General features: G+C 37.5%; 1 protein-coding gene across 2 annotated transcripts in view; it reads right to left on the bottom strand.

The window, feature by feature from the left end:
* The window catches only part of LOC109382325 (uncharacterized), a 43,969-nt gene that overhangs the window by 37,510 nt on the left and 311 nt on the right, over positions 1-6,148 (bottom strand). For both annotated transcript variants that reach the window (XM_019641703.1, XM_019641705.1), the window contains exon 2: positions 5,858-6,094. The gene's annotated coding sequence lies outside the window, so the exon portion shown is untranslated. The remainder of the gene's footprint in view (positions 1-5,857; positions 6,095-6,148) is intronic.

Genomic DNA, 6,148 nt, shown 5'->3' with positions numbered 1-6,148 from the left:
CCTGGTGCACTGTTGGTGGGACTGCAGATTGGTGCAGCCATTATGGAAATCAGTATGGAGGTATCTCAAAAAACTGGAAATGGAACTACCGTATGACCCAGCAGTTCCACTCTTGGGTATCTACCCAGAGAAACCCAAGATGCTAATTTGAAAAAATATATGCACCCCTATGTTCACTGCAGCACTATTTACAATAGCCAAGACTTGGAAACAACCGAAATGCCCATCGGTAGACAACTGGATTAAGAAATTGTGGTACATATACAATGGAGTACTACTCCGCTATAAAGAAGATTGAAATCGTACCATTTGCAACGATATGGATGGACATAGAGACTATTATGTTAAGCGAAATAAGTCAGTCGGAGAAAGACAAATAATATATGATCTCACTTATATGTGGAATCTAAAAAACTAAATCAATGAGCAAAGTAAACAAAACTAGTCTCAGAGATATAAAGGAAAAACTGATGGTTGCCAGTTGGGAGGGGGTGGGGATGAGAGAAAAGGGGAAGGGATTAGATAGCATAAATAGGTAACTACAATATTGCCACAGGGATATGAAAGACAGTTTGGGAATATAATTAATAATGTTGTAAATATTTTGTAGGGTGTCAGATGGTCACATGTCTTGTTAGGGAGACCACTTCATGGATGGGATAGAGGCTTGATCACTGCGCTGTACACCTGAAGCTGGTGTTGTATAATATTGTATGTCAACTATAAGTGAATATATATATATAGGTCACGGGATGTGGAGTATAGTGTGGGAGTGGAGTCAATGGAATTGTAATGGATATGTATGATATTGGGGGGGGAGTGGGGCGGTGGATTGGGGGTGGGGGGTTGTCACTTTGAGTGGTAAAAAGTATAACTATTGCACTGTGTTGTACACCTGAAACTAATTTTTTTTTAAAAAAGGGAAATTCTAGAACTGAAAAATATAGTATTTGAAATGAAAAGTTCACTGGATGGGTTTGACAGGAATTAGACATTACAGAATAAAAAACAAGTGAATTTGAAGGCAAAGCAATGGAAACCATCCAAACTGATACAAGAGAGAAGAAAACTGAGAACAAAACCAAAATCAACCAAGTTTCAGTGACCATGGGACACTATCAAGTTGTCTGATTCAATGTCTGGTGAAGTCCAGCTTCCTGATTCATAGACAGCTATCTTCTCTCTATGTCCTCATATAGCGGAAGGGGACAAGGGTGCTCTGTGAGTTTTTGCTTGTTTGTTTTTTATGAGCGTACTAATCTTATTCAGGAGGACACTGTCCTCAGGACCTAATCACTTCCCAGAAGCCCTATCTCCAAATACCATCACACTGGGGATTAGGTTTCAATATGAGTTTTGGGAAGATAAAACCATTGAGTCTATGGCACCATATAAACAAAAAAATCTGTGGTGTCCTCTGTAATATTTCAAGTGTAAAAGGGTCCGGAGACCAAAACTTTGAGAACCTCTGTTTAACCCTTTTCCATATACAGCCTCACTCACAATATAGTCTTAGTTCACCTCTACCCACCTCTGCCTTCAATGCCAAAATAACCTTTATTCTTTAATTGCTTGTGGGGCCATTATCAGAAGGGATGAGAAGAGCGAGCCCATGAATAGTACTGTCATTTGTCCTCCAGCATGTAGCTCTTATCTTTTGTGAACCACTGATATTCCTATGTAGCCTTGGCCAAAAGACATTGAAACTTCCATGTGGGTGATGATACTCCTGACATCTTGGCCATGGGAATATTGCTTGAAAACATGTATGTCTTTCCCAAAGTCTAGCCTAAATAGCACCTATGGGTGCTACATAGAGATTATTGGGAAGGCAAAGAAGTTCTATTATTATCTAACTATTCTCCAGTTACAAAAGATTATAATGTATTATAGAATAAAAGGTAACTTAGGATGCCTTTGGACAAAACTAAAATAGGGAAAGAATTACAGAAGGGAATGTGGTAAGAGAGCCACTTTTAATTTCAAGAAAGGTGCTCTCCAAGAGAACAAAAAGAGGAGAGCATTGCAAGAGTCACTGTTGCAGTGGGTTTGAGATAAAGGATACTTTGCTCCTGGAGCTGGTGTCCAGGATAATGCATCCCAGTCTCTTGTGAGGATCCTTTTTTGGTGCCCTCTAACAAAACTGCTCTCACTTAAGTCACTAGTGGCCTCCTAATGCCTAAAATCAGTGGTATAGTTTGAGACTTTGTATTGTACTATTTGATCTTTCTTCAACAGTTGACATAGCTGAGCAAACTATTGCTCTGTAAAGCTTTTTCTCTCACTTTCATGTGACTCTAAAGCATTTTCTCCTTCCTGTTCTATCATGCCTTTGTAGTTTCCTTAACAGAATTTCCCCACCCTTGTATGTTATAAACAAACAAACAAACAAACAAACCCCCAAGACATTAGTGTCATTCTGGGTTGTGTTCTGGTTTTGGTCCTTTTCTCTTCTTCCTGAGCTACCTCATTCATAGCCTTCTATCACATTCAAGCCCTAATAGTTCTCTATCTCCAGATCCATGCTTCTAACTGACTACTACGTATCTTTGCCTGGATGCCCTGCAGGCATCTCAAACTTAAAATGCCCAAAGCTTATCTTCCCCTCCACCTCCTCCAAAACGTACTCCTCCTCTTCTACTCCCTATCTCAGGGAGTGGTATCATTACCCACCCAAGAACCCAAGCCAGAAAGAAACCTGGGTGACATCCTCAACTCTTCCCTCTCCACACTCAATGGACCATTAAGTTTTCTTAATTCTACATTAGAACTATTTCTGCAACCCAATCTCTCCTCTCTAGCCCCCTGAGAACTTCTGCCTAAGTTCTTATCAATATTTTTATCAAAAATAACATCATATAAAGTCTCCCCTACTACCAGGCTCTGCCATTTCCAATTCCTTCTTTAGAATAGAGGACATCAGTTTTAGGGGTTTCATTATTAAGAAAAGCTTAAAAAACGGTTTTGAGAACTGATATACTGCGGCATTTTTCTTTAAAAAAATTTTTTTGCCAGGGCACAGAAACCAACATCATCTGCCCTCACTGTCATTTCATAATAATAATTTTAGAAGACTGTTCAACTACAAAAAATAGAAAGTACCATATTCTCAGAATAGAAAACAGTTCTTTAAATATATTAGGCTTTTCAAATGAAACAGTTTGCTGGATGGGAACCACTGCTCTAGAATCTAGACTGCCATCAGAGTCTTCTTTCACAAAGTAAAAATGACTAATTTTCCCTAGCTTGAAACTCTGTGTGTATTATATAAACACTTCAATTTATCCACATAATCTACATGCATATCATTTTACTGGCTTTTAATGGATACATAGACTGTATTGTGTTGACATGCTATTGACATGTCCGTTGTGGTCTTCTAAGTTAGGCATTTTTTTAAATATTAAAATTTAAATATCCTTTGTCACATATCACCTCGAGGCCTTACAATAAAAGACACCCTCTTTTAGGTACCATAGAATGCCCTTTACAATCTGATCTCAATTTACTTACTCCTCAGCAAGAACTTCCCCTAAACATATCACATTCTTTCATGCTCTTATGCCAGTGGTTCTCAGCCAGGAGCAATTCCCTGCCCCCTTCTCCAAGGGGACATTTGGCAATGTCTCTTATGGTCTGAATTGTGTTCCCTCCCATGTTGAAGTCCTAATCCCCAATGTGAATGTATTTGGAGATTAAATATATATACACATATATGTATATATGTATATATATGTATACATATATACATATATATCATAGTATCTATACATTTTTAAAGTTACATGTATAGCATTTTTAACCATAAAGATATAAAAAAAAATCCTTAGTATTTCCCTTAATGTTAAGCAATCAAGCTTTATCAATTTTTTTCTTAATGTATTTCTTGTTAACTCATTACCAAAGATCACATAATACATAAGTGTGCCTTAAAATATTTAGGCCATCGTATAATCCATAAATGGAAAAATTTTCAAGAGCATGGCTTACTAACAGTAATGTTAGCTAACACATCACTTTTGTGTCAGACATTGCACTAGCATAAGTGCTTTCTCTCCATTTGGAAATTTAATTTTTATATCCTGTGATGTGGTAGTATTATTATTCTCATTTTACAAATGAGGACACTGAAATTTGAAGAGATTAAGTAACTTGTCCAAAGCCATACTAGTAGCAAGGACTTCAAAGAAAATAAGGCTAAGGCTAATTTTTGGAATCTTAATTTTCTCAGCAAAAATACATTTTTTAGACAAAGTAATAAACATATCTTATTACAATGCATTAATTTTATAATAGGACAAGTATCTCTCCAAGGAGATACTCATCTAGGAGATACTGTCTACTTATCTAGTTAACCATCTGAAACAAAATGACTTCATGTAATTAGCTAGAAAAAATATCCTAGCCTGGGCTAGTCTTGAGTTACATTTATTACAGGTTCTCTTAGATTCTTACTTAGGTTTTCAACATTTCTCATTCTTTTATCCTATTATTCAATTTCCTGTTGTAGAGAAAACCAAATGAAGAAAAGTAATGAAAATAAGGAGTGTCATGGGCTGTTATTTTAAGTATAGTTAACCTAATTACCTCAGACTCTTCAGTGTCCTGGAATATAATCATCCATCGAATATCCATTACCATCATGTTAAGATATGTATTGTTTTTCACTACTACCTTAAAGTTTTGTTTTCTTGCCCTCTTTTCAGAAAAGAAAGGGGGAGAAGTAGAGTATAATCCCTTTGCAGCAAAGAAACAGTATTTTGTTTTATTATTGCATTTTAGCTTCTTTTTTTCCCCCCACTGAACAAACTTTATTTTCACATGAGAACTGTGGATCAACTTATACCTCAAGCACCTCTCTGTCAAAATTCATCTATTAAACCTATAGGTTCTGTACCCCAGGATCCTGTGTCTCCTGGGGTGGGTCTGCAGTAGCAGCTGTGACCCAAGTGTTCCCAGAACTTAGGAAGTAACCGGGAAGATTCACAATAAAGCTTAAAGGCATTTTTGATGTAGTAGATATTACTTATAAGGATGTTAATAGTTTCTGGCAGTAACTTTGCACAACAAGGGTGAGCTTTGATTCTCTCAGGTTGACCAGCTACATCCTTGCCCTCAATCTAAAAAACGTTTGGACCCTTTAAAAATTTCTCAGCTTTGTGTGAGACTAATGTGGAACAGAAAGTAATAAATAATGTAAGGAAAGTATTAGCAGCTTATTTTATTATTTCTTTACATGTCTGCTTTGTTGAATGCTAAACTTTCTTGAGGGTACAGATTTGTGTCTTGCTCATTTTTTTATTGTCCATCAAGAAAAATTACTTCTAGTCTACTATCAATAAATATTTACTGAACTGATTCGCAATTTCAATTGGGAAGGTAGACTACAGAACTATTAAACTTTTTGTGCCTGATGTCCTGGGTTTGGATTCTAACTCTATGTACTTGCTGTATTACCTCGTGCAAATTACCAAAACGCTCTCACTCTAATTTACTCAACTCAGAAGTGGATGAAATGAGATAATGAATGTAAAGTACTTGGCACTCCTCAAGTGTTATTTACACAATTATTTACTAAGTTCCTATTATGCTCTAATTTAGAGGTAGGTGCTGGTGATAAGAGTAGAAAATACGCAGGATTCCTGTCTTCACGGAGCTCAGGGTACTGAGGAGACAGACATAAAACAAATAATCACGCAAATCAATTAGAAATTGCCGCGCAGAAAAGGTTAAGAATTCAGTGAGAGGTTCTAAGAACAGGGCCTTAGGTTGTTGAGGATGGATTCTCTGAGGGAGCGGGCATTTCAACTGAAACTCGGAGGAGGAGATTCTCTCTCCTCACGTTCCTCAAACTCACTTTCGTCTGGCTTCCATGTATCTGCCTCTTTCTAAGGCCACCAACGGTTTCCATGTTACTATATACGTGCCATTTTTCAGTCCTCTTACTTGACCTCTTGGCAGTACTCAATGCAGTTGACCGCTCCCTCCTTGATGCTGTCTCCTCTTGGCGTCTCTAATAATAAACGCCCCTCTGCCTGCCTCTTCAGTCCCCTCAGCAGGTTCCTCTTAAGTGCCCGGACGGCCTCGCCTTGAGCTGAAAGTGTGAATAACAACACAGTCCCTTTCAGTCATAAAAAAGGAATGTGTA

This window comes from Hipposideros armiger, unplaced genomic scaffold (genome assembly GCF_001890085.2).
Source record: "Hipposideros armiger isolate ML-2016 unplaced genomic scaffold, ASM189008v1 scaffold_63, whole genome shotgun sequence".
In the NCBI taxonomy this organism is placed as follows: Eukaryota; Metazoa; Chordata; class Mammalia; order Chiroptera; family Hipposideridae; genus Hipposideros; species Hipposideros armiger.
The sequence above is the reverse complement of the archived record's forward strand: the minus strand, read 5'-3'. Positions and strand labels throughout refer to the sequence as shown.